An 18491-nucleotide genomic window follows, 5' to 3' on the forward strand; every position below is an offset into this window, starting at 1 on the left:
GACAATGATGTCTTTTTCAACTCTGATCATACCACATTACCTAACATGGATGCTTATAGAACATTCCAAATGTTGAGAACATAGACACTACAAACAACAATGATACACACAATGACAATATGGACAACATTTTAGTACATTTAGCAGAAGTGGAAGACTCCATTATGGATCCCTATTTCAATTGATTTGTCAAGGAAGTAATGAGGAGAGATAGACAATATTTCTTACAAGTGATGGTACAAAGTGGAGCCAAGATCCCTCATGATTTTGACATGTCTCAAATAATGGAAAATTGACCTTTGCAAGAACCTCAAATCAACATGGATCAAAGGAGGCCTAATAGTGGAGGCAAAAGAGGACCAGATCTTGTGCCTGAATCACCATCATCTTTTTAAAAAAAACCTAAGGTCCCACATACACATGGTCAATCATATGATGCTCACCTTCGCAGACCATTATGGATGTCATATAGAAAAATATACTCAATCACATACCAATACTAAGGACCAACCACCAAAGAAATTGGATATCCAAAGACATGTTCAAAATTTGGACACAAGGAAACCTCACGTCAAATTTGGGGGCAACACATTAGAACAAACTCATGACACGCATGTAGAGTATGGTATACATGGACAAAACAAATATTCCATTCCTCATTGTGACTCTATACCAGGTGATTCCTACATGCAACATCATTATAGACCTCCTCCATATGAACATGTGTATGATCAATATCATCCATATATGCAACATGCTCCTCCTCCACCCGATGGTTTAGGCATGGGGTACGGTCCAAGAAGTTGGTCTCCACCTAAGAACAATTTGGAACAACAAATTAAGGAATTACAAAAGAAAATGGAGGACATAAATACACCAAAGTCAACTTACACAATGAGAGACATATGTCCCTATCTATTTGACAAAAGCATTCCAATGCCTCCATTTCCTACAAACTTTGTGACACCTAAGTTTGATAAGTATAGAGGAAAAGGGGATCCTAAGGAACATATAAGACAAATTTTAACAACTTGCATTGAGGTAGAAACAAAAGAGACATATTTGATGAGATTATTCCCACAAAGCTTAGGTGATCAAGCTATGGAATGGTTCTCCCAACTCCCACTTGAAATTAAGTCACGGGATGACTTAGTAGAGGATTTTATCTAACATTTCTCATACAACATAGAGATAGACATATCAGACACTACCTTGTGCAACACCAAACAAAGGGATGGAGTTTCTTTTTCATCATTTTTACAACGATGGAGGAATCTGGCCAATAGATGCTCTTGTGAAATCCCACAAAAACAAATGGTAGAGATGTTCACCCAGAATGTTAACAAAGACATTGGTTATTTCCCAAGAAAAGCTTAGTTGTCCACCTTCAAGGACATCATTGAAAAAGGCTTAGCAACAGAGAAGGTCCTAATTGAACAAGGAGTCATCAAAATGTTCAAAGAAAACAAAGAGGACTCTAAAGGAAAAGACAAGCCAAGATTTTGGAATAAAAACAAGAACACAGTCAATGATGGTGTTGTTGATGCCAATACAGTACGACCCAAAAACATTTTTTCTTTATCAAGCCCTACAAACAATCAAGTGAATACTCAAACAACTTCAAAATCAAGAAGGAAGTACACCCCATTACGAGAACCACTAGAATCAACTTTGAAAAAGCTAGTGGCAAATAAAATAATAACAATTCTAGATTTTCCTCCATATGAGCCAAAGGTCAAACCAAATTAGTGGAATGATGATGAATACTATGAATATCACAAAAGAAAGGGTCATAAAATAGGAAATTGTCATCAGCTGAAGAACATCATACAAGATCTTATTGATAGAGGTGACATTGAGATTGAAGGACACTCATCCAATCAAGAACATGAAATATTTAAGGAACCATTCGCTAAACATGACAAGGGAAAAGCAAAAGCCACAGATGAGAAGACCAACTATACCAGAGCATCCTACAACTATAATTCAACTATCAATCACATTTTAAGGGACACTTATGTCTCTACCATTATCATAAAGGACAAAATGCCTGAGAATTCTACCCAAAAACCCAAGGTTGTCCTAAAAGGCATTGGATCTTCTTCCGAACCTACCTCTAAATGTAATGTCACAACCCATCAAGGTAAATTCACTTTGCAAGGTGCTCCAGCTAAAAACACCACTTACTCATCAACAAAACCTAAGTATGACCTTATAGAATAGTTAGGGAAGACACCCATGCTCATCTCCATTGTAGAGTTTTTACGCATATCGCCCACACATAAATCCATTCTTGACAAAACTTTGAGAGACACTTTTGTCCCTACTGATCTGAATGTGGACTAGTTTTGAACCATGGTGGGATACCTTTCTATTGCACATCCACTTACATTCATAGAAGCTGACAACGACTTTGTGAGCCAGCCACATAATGCACCTTTACACATTGAAGCCTTCCTACACAAACATCGAATAAAATGAGTCCTGATAGATGGAAGAGTTGGTCTTAATATATGTAATTTGAATACAATTGGGATATTCTAACAAAGCTGTGAATGCTACACACAAAATTACCATCAAGGCATATGATGATGAAGAGCGTTCATCCAGAGGCACAGTCACCTTCCCTCTAAGACTTGGGCCAGTTACAAAAGATGTGGTTTGTCAAGTCCTATAGATGGATCTCACATACAACATATTTCTAGGACGTCCATGGATTCATGAGATGAGGGAAGTCCCATCTACATACCACCAATGCATTAAGTTTCCTCACAATGGAGTTGAAGTAACAGTTAATGGCGATCCTAATCCATTTATATATGGCAATAACTTTAGACCAAAAGCTAAGACAATCATTCCAAATAATGGAGAAGGTATCCCTTCTTCAGCATACATTGACCCTCAATCATTGAAACCTTCAACATCAAAACAAGGTGAGCTTAAAGGGAAATATCAGGACAAAGGCATGGGTGCATACACTTTGAATCAAACCATGTGCTTATGACAGGTTATGAGTTCACCAAAAGAATATTGACGACCACATCCTTCTAAACGGGTATCCATCATTACACTCAAATGGGATCCTACTATCTTCCAAAAGTGGGGTGAAATGGAAGAAGAAGACTTATACAAAATGCTTTACAAGGACCTTGAAGATGGTACACAAGATCACATCAACATACCATGTGAAAAATATTGCAAAGGATTCAAGATCCTACAAAAGTTTGGGTATGATGGTGAAAGTCCTCTCTATTTAGGAAAGGAGGGTATCATTCAACCTTTGCAACCAAAATTGACATTTAAAAAAGAGTGCTCGAAAGGGCTTGGTGTCATGTCTTCTAGGGTAAATACTTGAAAGACAGAAGAGGCATTACAAATCAAGGCTTCTAAAGATCAACAAGAGAACCACTATTCCACTGACTCCAATGATTGGGAATGGGGTTCAGACAAATCCTCCAGTGACTATGAACTCACCAAGACATTCAGAGAACCAAGTGAACCCACAGAAGAAGATGAATTATAGTCTAGGTTGAAATCACAAAGGATGAGGACACCCGTCTCAGAGTGCACTACTAGTGATGACAATTTGGACTCATTTACGATCGAGATAGATGAGGAGAGTGCCAACAATGACCTCAACAAATACCTCGATATACTTGAATATAACTGCATCTTCACCCTTAGTCCCACTGACTTTGAAAACATTAAAGGCCTTCCCCTTGTTCACCACCAACTTATTGACTGGGACAATGAAGGACCTGTACATTTTGACACATTCCAAAAGGATGAAGCCTTTATTGACTATCCAGGCATACGAGATTATCTTCCACTTGGGGACCGTAAGGAAAGATACACTATAGAACTCAATAACGTGGCATATTTTGGTCAGAGTGTTGGGCCTTGTAGTCATAAAAATGTAAAAATAAAAACAAATTATGGGTCTTATGGTGAAAACCACATTGTGGCACTATGTGACCCCAAAAAGTAAAAAGATTGGACATATCTGAGGGTGAAAACCTCTCTGAGGCACTCAAAGATGGAAGGCTTGATATTCTCCCAGCATCATATGAAGAAAAATCATCTATGTTAGTAGAGGATACCATCAAAAGAAATATTGGTACAGAAGAAATTCCACATAACATATTCCTGGCACAATCTCTGATGGAGATAGAAAGACCAAACTGTTGTTCATCAAATTTGATTATCCCAAGATCACCTACAAATCAATCTATGAGAAAGCCAATCTCACTCAATGAAACACTTCAGGGCTTGGACAACATAACATAGGATCCTAATGATCCTCCTACACTTCCGGTTCTCCTAGACCTACGGGGGGACGCCCTTTGATGCATTGAATCAGACTCATTTACCCACATATGATAACTTCAATAAAACCAGAGAGATCTCATAAAAGGTTCAAAAAACAAGGAGGGTATTGCAGATGGGCTGGATCTACACTTACAACTCAACAATTTTTTGAAACATGAGATGGATGGACACTACCATAGAATAGAAAACTAAAGATATTTTGATTTTGGATATTTAAATGATCTCTAAGAATTCCCAGAATTGCACGACCAGTGCCTTATCCAAGGGAAAGAGAGTCATACATCAGACTACAAATAAAAACACTCATTACAAATCCATCTTCATCATGAAATATTCCTGCATTAATGCCTTTCATAAATGCATTACTAAGCTTATCCACATAAAATATCAGATCTAGAAACATGAACCCTATTTTATTAATTTTTGCTCACAGAGTTTAAAATCTTCCTTGAAGATTACCTACAAACAAGCATTACACTCATAGACACAACTAATCATGACAAACTTGATCCTCCTTAAGAATCAGATTTGAATAAAATGAAGATACATTTCAGAGACAAATTCTGTATGAATTTGTGCATGCCTTACATACACAATACCCTACAACAAATAACACCTATAACATGAATCATACTCTATTCTATGAAAAAAGATATTGCCCTATACAATTTCGAACAAAACTCAAAATTGGAAGCCATGAAATCTGGAGCACTTCCTCCAAAATTTTGGAACCCTTCCAATTGGGAAAAAATGGGAATAAGAAGAAGAGGGAAAAAAAATCAGATTTGCATAACACACTGCCAACTGTCTTCTTTCCCTAACCGAATATTTTCCTTTCTCCTTTCCATGGAATCTTCTCTCAAAATATCTGATTTATGTTGAAACAAATTTCATAACTTCATTCCTCATCTTAAGAGCTTTCCAGTGATATATAATACATGCTATTTCGGGCAAAAATAACCTCTCAAGTGAATTAAACTTGGAATGGAGAGCATCATTTAAATTTTTGCATTTTACATTATAGTCTGCACTATATATTTAATTTTGATTTTTCAATCCATTTTTTGACCTAACACCTTGCCACATGGCAGCCTCTAATTTGCTAATGGAGTCCACTGGGTGCCACCTCAGATGACACCTCATCAATCCACCACTTGTCTGTCTCATCACCGCCACTAGACTGCCACTGGACTACTTGCTTGTCACCACCTCAGCTGCCATGTCAGCAGGACTCGCAAGCTGGATCTCCACCTGGACCTGCCACATCACCTTTCACCATTTTTCGAAGGGTAACAAGCATGCATCTTCGGCTCATGAAATCACGCGCACCATTGATCTTCATGGAACTTGCTCAATCTTTAATCTTTCACCATTTCGCAATGGGTAAGTTGCGATCATCTTCCCTTCGCAAATCAACGCACACCATAGATCTTCAACAAACTTGATCACCGATTAAACCACCCTTTATCTACAAAACTTGCCTCGGGAACCGTTCCCATGTGGATGGGTTCCACCTAGTCCCTACTTGGCCTCCTTGGTCACCTCGAGAAATGTGCCTACATGCGTGGGGTCCACCTGGTCACCAATTAGCCTCTTTGGTCATCTTGATAAATGCACCCACATGTGTGGGGTCTGCCTAGGCACCCAACCAACACCATCTGTCAAAAGCCCCAAGCTTTCGACACTATACTTGTGTGGGGCTTTAGTTTTAAATACCAAAAAGTTTGCTCGCCCAGCCAATGTGGGACTGAAGTATTTTGCCTGGGACTACATTTTGAAGGTTTTACTTAAGTTTTAATGGCTCCTTTACATTTGTTTGGGATCTTTTGAGGCCATCCAAACACCACGCATAGTAGGGAATTTACCTTACACCAGCCAATGTGCATTGGTTAAATTTTATTGCTGCACTTTCACCATTCATGCGAAGGGGAATTCTACCAAGGATGTTCCACACTACACTCCACACATGATGAGAGAGACCACGCAAAGTGGAGAAAACATTTGTACATTGCATTTGTTAAAATTTGTATTTGCCTCTTTCTCCATCATGATCTGCGCAGGGTTTTCACTGGGATTTACTATCTGCAGTTGCAATTTGTTTAAAAGTTGCTTTAAGACAGTTAACCTCCATGTTGAATTTGGATTTTACCTGCCAATGCATTTTCTTGAAAGTTTCTGCTATTCAAAAAAAAACCACGTAGAGGGGAAGATTGGCATTTTACACCTATTGATTATATTGGCTGGATTTTATAATGTTGTTGTTGCATGCCTCCCTTTCAACACAGAGGATCCACGCACAGAAGGAGGATGTCGGGAAGCATTAGATTTTGGCATAGCATCTTCCAACTACAATTTACTTTGAAAGTTTCTATATCTTTTTCAATTCCATGTTCCACGTTGGGCTACCATTATTGCATTTATTGAAGTTTGAAATTGCTGAAGTTTAATGCCTCAATCTGCATTTGTTTAGAAACTTCTCTGCTTCTCAAAAAGAACCATGCAAAGGGGGAGGTATTTGCAAGTTTTACTTATGCCAAATACATTTGCAGTTGTTTGAAGCTTCTTGGCACTTCCACCTACTGTGTGGGAGGAGGATACTGGTTCTAAACTAGGCAATTGCATTTACTTTGGAGTGTCTTGATGGTTTTTCAACCACCATTTATGGCAGCCAAGGAGAATGTTGGTATTAGCTTGGAAGTTTGTGTTGATTGCCACCACAACAGGCACCTTCGCTGACTATGCACATCTCACATTTATTTCTAGTTCCATTACAACAAGCTCTACAACATTCATCACAGTAGGCTAGAATTCTAAGCTGGCCGACTCACCAATATTTAGAACAATATCTTTCAGAGTGTCAATACCTTCCCTAGTTCTCTTTGCCAGTTCAACAAGAGTCATCCCCTCAAAAATGTCAATAATCTTATCACATGAAGACCATACGGCTCTCTTTGGCCTTGGCAATGCTTTTCACTTTTTAATTAAATCATATTACATATGTGTATACACATAAAAATGGCTATGAGCAATTAAATAAATATTTAATATTTATTTAATGATTATTCTTCTATTAAATAGTTAATTTGAAATGATTAATTTATTTAATTCATTTTTCGTGTCTTTCTATTAATTAATATTCTATTAATTAATTAATTTATCTTGTTCCTCTAATTAATTAAATATCTAATATTTAATTATCTTCTCCAAACAATTAAATATCTAATATTTAATAGTTATTTTCCTATTCTATAGTCTCAAATATTAAATTATTTCTTAAATTATTTAAATCCCTTTTCCAACTCACCTTCCTTCTCTAATTCATCTTCTCTTTGCCAACTCATCCAACATGTGGCTAAAGAAATTAAGATTTCTTAAATATTAATCTATCATTTATCTTCAACTTCCAAAATTAATAAAAATTGTGTACGTACACATATTTCATAACCTTCTCCTATATTCTCTCTAACACCCCCTACATCTTAGGAAGGACTTGAGTCCACTTGTCCTCCCATGCCTAAATTTCCTCCAACCATCCCTAGATTCCCTTAGTCAACAACCTAGTCAAGGTGAGATGAGTGACACTTGTCTTCTCCTTCCCCCTTTCTCTCAACCTTCACCTTTGCTCATAGCCATTCAAATCTGTAGATCTGATCAGGACCGTTGATCTTAGCCACATCATCTCATCCTCTCAAAGTATATAAAATTAAGAGCTTCAATTGAGAGAGAGTTAGTCTTAAAATTAATCATATGCATCTATGAGTTTTAATCTTGAAGCAAATAGAAAATAGAAAATAGCAATTATCATTTTAGTATAAGCATTTTAGCACAATCATGTAGTATTGTATATGATAGCACCAATTAACTACAAGTTATCAGTCCATTCTTCATTTGTCATCTTGGAAGCCATCAATGCATTGTTTGAGAACACACCATCTGCAACCAAGAACAGTGGAGTTAGGAAACAATAGGACATAAGCCATGAAGGTAATATTAGTATTTTATTTCATATGTACTTCATGTAGTTTCATTGGTTGTATTTGGATTTCCTATAGCATTTCCATTGGTATTTTGTGAAACTAACTTATTATAGGAAGCATTCTGAGGATGAAATTCAAGTCGACACATTTTGGCGCCCACTGTGGGGCTCATAGACCTCACATATACCTTTAAAAATCTCGCAAATAGTAAAATTAACACATTTGTAATGCAGATTCATGCATGTGTGAAATTTGACAGTGCTTTTGTTCCATAGGTTAGCGCATTTGCATCCTAGGTTAGCACATTTGCCTTCTACGTTAGCGCATTTGCACCATAGGTTAGCACATAAGCATTTTAGATTAGCGCTTTTGTCTTAAAGTCTGTACATTTGCATTACAAGTTCATGCATGTGTGTCCTAGGTTAGCACATTTGTCAAAGAAATCATGATTTTGTATCCACAGAGCAATGCTTTTGTAGTCTAGGTTAGTGCTTTTGACGTACAGGTTAGTAGTTTTGAGCAAAAGGATAGCGCATATGTTAGATTACTGCTTCTGTGTGCAAACTGACAAAAATATCTTGTAGGTCCAAATGTCCAAGAAATCAGATTTTTCATATTACTAACATGCATGTGCAGGATGGTATTTAAGGCAAATTTTATGCATTTCCTCAACTAGATAATTAAAAGCCTTGTTTTGGGAAGTAACATATCATATCTTGTTCATCTAGTTTAACTAAGAGGATGAATTGACAACATGCAACTTACATTTTTAGTAATTTCTCTAAAATAGTTGCACATAGACTTTTAAAAAGGCTAAAATAAACACCATGCTTATTGGAGAAACATCTCCAAATAGGACTTAGCCAACAATTGCTTTGAAAAGGTTAAAAAGAACACTTATATTCCATGTCTCAAAAGTGGTAGGTATATGCTCTCCCCTTAATTGGGTGACCAAAAAGCCAAACCCACTCTTTTATGCTTTCTTTACTTTCAAGCAATAAAATCCTTTAGAGGGTCTGCCTTCCCAAGCTGCCTTGAGGGGGTTAGTGAGAAGGGAATGACCTAAAGTGGAAATGGACTAATACCGAGTCCTTCCAATCCACTATAAATAAATCATGTTTGTGACAAAAGTCCCAAACAACATGTGCTGATAAGTTAATACCGACACTATGTTTCCCCATAAACCCTATGGAGAGTAACCTCTTTAGGCTGGGAACCTTCTGTATTTACAGAGCTGAAAGTGCCACATGTATGGCCACATGCCTAGAAGCCTTTACTAAAACTCACTTGTACTAGTTGCCAAAATCCTTCTAGTTGTTTGTGCAAGAGGTCGGACCTCTAAAGCGGCTCACATACATATGGTTCTTAGTAGAGATATAAAGTTTTCCATGGGGAGTTTTCTTGGAAATTGGTGTTTGGATAGCCTGAAGAAGTGAGTGCCAAGGGTGGATCCAGTGGGGTCAAGCATCTAAATATCCACTTTGAATAGCGTAGCCTCGGGGGAAACCCCACATGAGATTCAACAACTATTGTCTTAGCCTGCCATAGGGATTGTACTTGCTTGTGCATTTGTTTATTAAACATTGTGTCTTCTATGTCTGTAACATGTTCCAGATGGTCAAAAATTGAAGAAAATTATCATCTACAAGTGAGCAAAAATCTAATAAATTTCTGAAAAAAGTGTGATCAAAAGGGTAATAGAAAAAGCTTTCCAATATTTGAAACACCAGATTAAAACCAAAATGTCAAAACATCTATATCAAAATAATTCTCGAAGTAGGTTTGTCTCTAAACCATCACATACTTTTCAAACTAGCTCAAACAACTAGGTCACCAATCCAACAGGTTATTCCCAAAAGGTTCTATAAACATCAACATTCAACAAGCTATTGATTGAAACATCTTAAGTGCAAAAAAATCAACATCTTTGTCAAGTTTCTCATCAGGATAATCAAATCCTCTATCACGAAGCTTGATCAATCTATACTAGGTTCCTAATCTTGGATATATCTTTCCTATTTTGAACCTAGGTTATATCAACCAGAATCGCACCAGACATTGGAATCAAACAAACTTGTGAATTGCCAAATGCTTATATGACTTTTAAGTATCACCTTAAGAAAAGAAAACCCAATTATAAAGCTACTCAGAAAAGGATAAGATTCTTATATATCAATCGCAAGATCTTATTGAAACATAGGATATTCCTACACCATTTTCATCACTACCTATGTGGCTACGGTACATAATTTGACAGTGAAACTTTACAAAGACATGCTTTTCAATAAAGAGATGCTTTATCCCAACGAACAAACAATAGCGGTAAAATCAACAAGGCATATCTTCCTAAACCAATAATCACCTATTGACTTTGTCCTTTGGAAATTTCAAATAACTTTGAAATAATCACATGCCAATTTGGACTAGAGCCCAACACAAACAACTTAGAAAACAACAACAAATGGAGGAAGAAGATAATCCTATATTCCAAACTTTTGGATTTACTGCTGTTGATGAAGAAGCAATCAATAGCACCATTAGAGACCTCGAGAAAGATTTCAAATTTGATAGGCTAATGGAAAAATTGTTGGTAAAACAAAAAGAAAAATATCTCTTGATGTTGGCAAGATTTGGATCTAAACTACCACAAGACTTTAACATAGAAAGCTTGAAACAAAATGTGGAGGCAAGTAACACCCAAAACAAAGATGAACCAAATAATGAAGATGTGAACAAAGAAAACAATGAAGAAACAAGGAAAGAAAGGGATGACAAAAGAAAAGAGTGTAATGATAAGAGAACTCACAAACAAACAAGTAGAAACCATGTGGATAATCCATTGTCAAACCTTACTCAACAAATACAAACTCTACAACAACAGATACAAGACATGCAAAATGGGACAAGATCCAATAAGTATTCATTAGAGGATATATGCCCATATCCATTTGATAAAAATATGAATATGATACCATTTCCACAACATTGTGAGATTCCTAAATATGACAAATACGATGGAAAACCTGATCCTCAAGATCACATTAGGGAGTTTTGTACTATGAGCATGGAATTTTCTCATGATGAAACTTACTTTATGTGTCTTTTTCTTAGAAGTTTAAATGGACAATCAATGGAGTGGTTTTCAAGATTACCATCTGGAATCAAATCCTTTGAAGAACTTGTGATTAGGTTTATTTCATAATACTCTTACAATATAAGGAATGAAATAACAATGCTGGATCTCTACAATGTTAAACAAAAGAATGGTGAATCCTTTATGATCTTCTTACAATGATGAAAATGCATGTTTAATAGGCATCCCCGAGATGTTCCTAATCAAGAAAAGATGGACATATTCATTGATAATCTTATCGGTGAAATGAGTTATCGACTAAGAATGAAATGTCCTCCCTCTTTTGCCAAAATGATCGAGAATGGTCTGAAAATAGAGAACACAAAAGTAAAGAAAGGAGAACTAAAACTTTACAATAATTCATACAACAACAACAACAATGACAAACCCAAGTTTTGGTCAAAGAATAGGAATGTCAGGAATGAAGGGAATGATGATAATAGTACTACAAAACAACAATAACCAATTTTTAATCTATCAAGTCAAAACCCAAACAATAACAATCCAGAAAACAATAAAGCTAAGTCCTTTTCCTCCAATCCTCGAAGGAAGTTCACAAACTTTGGAGAATATTTAGAATCAACTCTTAAAACTCTGCTTGCCAACAAATTGATTGTTTTACTAGAAGCAAGAAGTTATGAACCACTAGTCAAGCCCAATTGGTGGAATGACAATCATTTTTTTAATTATCATCGGAATAAAGGACACCTAACAAATGATTGTTAGAGATTTAAACACCTTATCCAAGATCTAATTGATAATGGAACCATCACAGTGGATAGCCATAAGATAGATGAATCACACTTTTCTTTCAAAACTCCACTTCTGAATTATGACAAAGTTGAATCATCCCAATTAAAAGATGACAAAGGAAAAGACAAAGTGAATTACACTTATACATACGATGATATGGTAAATGTGATCATTGTTAATGAAAATTCATCTTCAGAACCAATCAATGTTATCACGAGAAGCAAAGCGAAGGTTACCTTTCTAGGTATAGCAAAAGACCCAACACCCAATCCACAACAATACAATTTAGTAAAACAATTACAAAGAATACCTGCTCAAATATCAGTTCTAGAACTTCTCAAGGTTTCACCTATGCCTAAGGAAGTTTTGGAGAAAGCTTTAGTGGAAACAATAGTTTCAAAAGATTTGGATGTAGATCAATTCCAAAACATGGTAGGACACCTTATAGCTCCTCATTGCTTATCATTTTCTAAAAATGATGGTGCATCCTTACAACATCCTTATAATTCTCCCTTACATGTTGAAGTCTCCATTAATAAAACTCATGTCAAACATGTACTCATACATGGAGGAGATGGCTTAAAAATTTGTGCATTAAGTTTGATAAAAGCTTTGGGATATTTAGAAAATGCAGTAGACCCGAAAAAGAAAATAACCATCAAGGCTTATGATGAAGCAGAACGTTCTTCTAAAGGAACTGTTGTGCTACCAATAAGGATAAGACCTATGGAAAATGACACATTGTGTCAAGTTTGAGATTTGAACATCTCCTACAACACTCCTCTAGGGAGACCCTAGATTCACCAGATGCAAGCAGTTCCTTCTACATATCATCAATGTGTGAAACTTCCTCATGAAGGAAAATAAATCACTATAATTGTAGATTCCAATCAATATTACAATAATTTGAAGCCAACACAAGATACAAGAGTTCCACATAACAGAGAATCAGTATATCTTACCAAATAAGGTCAAGCAAAGTTATGGAAAACTTTTGAAGAAAAGCTCAAATTAAATGATGAAGGAATGGGAAAGTATTCTTTGCAAAATTTTCCACTTTCCCCTAAGTCATATGGAAAGCCTACATATATTCAATCAAAGACATCAGGAAAATCAAAACATATGTTTAAAGGAACCTTTGTTAGTGCTGGAACTCTTGAAGAGGAAAATGAAGACAAAGACATTCTTGGTTGGTTGTACAAGGATGAAGATAAGACTATAGCAATAGCAGAAGAAGTCAATATTCCCATGGAACAATATTGCAAAGGTTATAAAATTATGCAAAAAATGGGATATGAAGGAAAAAGACCGATTGGTAAGCAACACCAAGGTATTTCAAAACCTATTTGTCCACACTCACAATCCATAGAAGATAAATTTGAGCTGGGATATCTAAAATCCAATCAAAAGCAACATAATCATCAACAACACAAATGGAGAAAGAAATTAGTTTCTAAAGAAGAAAATTGGCAAGAAAAGTTACATCAAGCGGCCAAAATAGTAACAATTAAACAAAAGAAGCAAGAGGAACATGAAAAGAAAGAAGAGGAGATTACCATCAAAGTTGAAGAAAAATCTTGTCAAAAAGTTCTGAAAAATACAAACAAATGCAAAGTCTAAACAAGATATTCTAGAAGCAATAAAAATAGAGATGACAGAAATCAGAGAACTTTTTGCACCATACGACATTCTAGTATGGTATAGTGGAGTAATCTTAGATCAGGATTCAAAGATAGATTCCAATTAATATGAATGGGGTCCAGATGTCTTATCTACTACATCAAGTAGGGAACACAATGAAGACCAAGCAACTATCATAAAAGAAGACTTGTCTTTTGCAAAATAAAAGATGAAGTTAGAAAGAAGGCAAGAAAAACTCAGAATTCAGATAAAAGAGGCTTATGCAAAAAGGAAAGGAAAGGAAATGACAAAGACAAATAAGTAATGCCACAAGAAGCACAAACAAAGATAGATCAAGCATCTAGAAATACAAGATTTCCATCAAAAGAGGAACAAGATGTATCTAGATGTGGTAGAATACTAGAAGAACTAAGAGATAGTCAAGTTGGATTGACTATTAGTCTAGAAGAAGTTGAGTTTGAAAGGAGACAAAATATAGAAAAAGAATCCTCTTTATCATGTACACAAGTATGTCAACTCCAAAATGAAAATGAGGTCAATAAAGAAGGAATATGCAGTATCAAAGATGTGTGTGTTGATATAATCCATTTATTTAAGCGACAAACGTCAGTTGAAGAACCACTTGAGTGTAAACTACACAATGCTAATATTAATTTTGTTAAGACTAATTCGGACACGTTTGAGAAAGACAATTCTCAAAAATATTTAATCTATGATAGTACCTATTCTACGCCAAGCTATGATCATTATGTCATGAACGTTGAAACATCTAATGATGGCAGTGATTATGATTTACCCCTTTTTCATCTTGAATTAATTGATTGGGATAATTTAGATAATGCTGAACTAAATGTCTTTTCCAATGATCATGACTTAGCCATGTACCTTGACGCTATTGAACCCTTCCCACCTAAGATATCTTCCATTGCAGAATCAAGTGATGTTTCTCATAGTCAGGAGAATGCTAAACTTTCCAGTCACAAAAGTGAAATAAAATAAGGAAAGAGACCTATTGTTGAAAACCATTTCATTACAACATTAGATCAATCAAAAGAGAAAACAAAGGACGTATCCGATGGTGAAAATCTCCTTGAGGTGCTAGAAGATGGAAAATTTGACATTTTTCCTGCATATTTTCAATAGAGATCTGCTATCCTGATAGAACCAATAGAAGTAGTAAACATTGGTACATCAAAGGATTCCGAAATACTTCATTTTGTTGCCTCATTGTCAGAAAAAGAGAGGAAAGAATACATGAAATTCTTTATGCAAAGACAAATAAATTTTGCCTGGTCTTATGTAGATATGCTAGGACTTAATCTAGATCTTATCATGCATCATCTTAATGTGGGCTTAAAAGAAAAACCCATTAAGTAGAAGCTAATAAAGATGCATCCACAGATTGCTCTTCTTGTAAAATCTGAGCTGAAGAAACTATTAGAAGTGGGTTTAATAAGACTAGTTGCTTATCCAAAATGGGTTTCAAGTATTGTACCAGTATCAAAGCCAGATAAGAGCATAAGAGTCTGTACAAATTTCAGAGATCTGAATAAAGCATGTCCAAAAGATGATTTCCCACTACCAAACATTGATATCATAGTAGACTTATTAGCATGACATGAGATGTTTTCATTAATGGATGGCTTCTTAGGATATAATCAAATAAGAATCGCACCTGAAGATCAAGAGAAGAAAGCTTTCAGTTGTGTATGGGGAACATATTGCAGGAATATTATGCTATTTGGGCTTAAGAATGCAGGAGCGACTTATCAAAGGGTTATGACAACAATTTTCCATGATATGATGCATACATTTATGGAAGATTATGTCGATGACATACTTGCAAAATCGCATACAAGACAAGCACATTTGAACATTTTAAGCAAGATTTTTTATAGGCTAGAAAGATATCAATTAAGGTTAAATCCAAAGAAATGTGTATTTGGGGTAACCTCTAGAAAGCTCCTTGGGTACATTATATCAGCTCGTGGCATTGAAGTAGATCCTAAAAAAGTCAAAGCTATCATGAAGATGGAGTCACCTAAGAACATAAGTCAATTGCGATCTTTACAAGGAAGATTGCAATCAATCAGGAGATTTGTTTCTTAGTTGGAAAATAGATGCCTTCCATTTACCCATCTTCTACATAAAAATGTTCCATTCAAATGGGATCTAAAATGTGAAGAATCTTTCTTGCAAATAAAAGTATATCTTATGAGTCCTCCGGTATTGATATCACCAACTAAAGGAAAACCATTGTTACTCTATGTCTCCCCAAAAAGTGTATCATTAGGTGCTCTCCTAGCTCAACATGATGATGAAGGGAAAAAAGAGCAGTTTATTATATCAATAGAAAACTTGTTGGCTATGAATTAAATTATTCCACAATCAAAAAGATATGTCTAGTAGTTGTATTTGCGACTCATAAGCTACGACATTATATGTTGATTCATTCTATGAAACTAATAGCAAAGATAGATCATCTCAAATATTTGTTGAGCATGTCAACATTGACAGGGAGACTAGCCAAATGGGCTATGATACAGAGTGAATTTGATATAGAGTATGTTGACCGGAAAGCTATCAAGGGACAAGTCATCACTGATCAATTGGCTGATGCACCTTTACAAAATGACATGTCTTTGCACATCGAATTTCCTAATGTAGATATCTTAATAGTAAGTACAAACTTTTGGGAATTGTACTTTGATGGTTCTTATATGCAACATGGATCAGGCATAGGAATCTTTTTCATCACACCTCAAGGATACACAATTCTAAAATCATATAGATTGTGATTTCCATGCACCAATAATACTACAGAGTATGAGGCATTGGCTATAGGGCTTAAAATGGCCATTGAATGGAACATCAAAGAACTACATGTCTATGGTGATTCACAACTTATCATCAACCAAATAAATGATGAATATCAAACAAAGGATGATAAGTTTATGCCATACAAATAGCTAGTGGAGAAATTTAAAGAACACTTTAAATAAATGTCATTCACCTAGATTTCAAGAAATGAGAATAAAGAAGCAGATGCAATGGCTACAATAGCATCTCTCTTGCAAAATAAGGAGAATCAACAACATTATGAATTTCTCATGGAAGATATCTTAACCCCTACCATTCAACCCTAGCATACCTACCGAATTTTCCATATATCAGGAACCGGTCAATCCTTATACAGTCAAATTTATCAGTATTTAAAAGATCATATCCTTCCTCTTGAATTATCTCATAATCAAAGAAGAAACTTTATCCATCAACCCTCTCACTATACTATTATTGCTGATATCCTGTATAGGTGTGGTCTAGATGGTATGTTGTTTAGATGTCTTGAAAAAGATGAATCTGAGAGAGTTCTTAATGACATTCATGCAGGTATTTGTGGTAGACACTCAAGTGGTTTAATATTGGCTAAGAAACGTATTTGTATGGGTTAGTTTTGGCCTACTATGGAAAGATATTAATTCACATATTCTAGAAAATGTAAATAATGTCAGATCCGTGGAAATCTCATTCATGCACCAACACAAGAGTTATATCCTATGACAGGATCATGGCCATTTTCACAATGGGGCCTTGATTTGGTAGGAAAGATCAATCCTTCATCTTCTAAAGGACATAAGTTTATTTAGATTGCTATTGAATATTTTACTAAGTGGATTGAAGTAGTGCCTTTAACAACAGTGACAGGAAAACAAATATCATCACTCATCTTGAATTATATAATCTGTCGCTATGGAGTTCCTATGACCATTATCACTGAGAATGGAAGACCATTCAAAAATCTGGATGTGAAAGAGCTATGTGAACAATTTCATATCCAAGATAGGTTCTCTACTCCATATTATCCACAATGTAATGGTCAAGCTAAGGCATCAAATAAAACTATCTTGAAAATCTTGAAGAAAACAATCAATGAGGCTGAAAAAGATTGGCACATTCAGCTAAATCCTGCTCTTTGGGCATACCAAACTAGTGTCCACACTCCAACAGGGGCAACTCCATATTGTTTGGTCTATGGATCAGAAGCCATATTACCTATAGAAGTAGAGATACCTTCTCTATGAGTATCCTTGCACGGTCTTATACCAGAAGAATAACAACGAGTCTCTTGACTCCAAGAACTAGAATTGATTCAGGAACATCACCAAAATGCAACAGAACATTTGAAAGTATTAAAAAAATAATGGAAAGGAGCTATAACCATAGAGTCAAGCCACGTATTTTCCAAATTGGAGATATAGTTCTCAAGGAGAATCCAAAAAATCAGCAAGACTGAGAAAAGAAGGGAAAATTTGAACCGAAATGGCTAGGACCTTTTGTCATAGTAGCAACATATGGATCAGGAGCATACAGGTTATCTACCCCTAAAGGTGATTGGTTTGATGAACCTATCAATTCTATCCATCTCAATAAATTCTATGCTTGAGATATAAAGTCCTGAAAAAATCAACAAAAAGCATATTAAATCCAAAAAAATGCAATAAATTTAGATGGTGAAAACCTGGTAAATAGGCGCTATCTAAAAAGTGAGTTCCTCCATCTATGAGATCACTTTGCAGACCTATCTACTCCATCCTCTAGCATCTATCACTTCCATCTATCTTAGCTTATCCATTCCATCTTTCGCATCCATTGCTCTG

The sequence above is a fragment of the Cryptomeria japonica genome, chromosome 3, assembly GCF_030272615.1.
Source record: "Cryptomeria japonica chromosome 3, Sugi_1.0, whole genome shotgun sequence".
Lineage (NCBI taxonomy): Eukaryota > Viridiplantae > Streptophyta > Pinopsida > Cupressales > Cupressaceae > Cryptomeria > Cryptomeria japonica.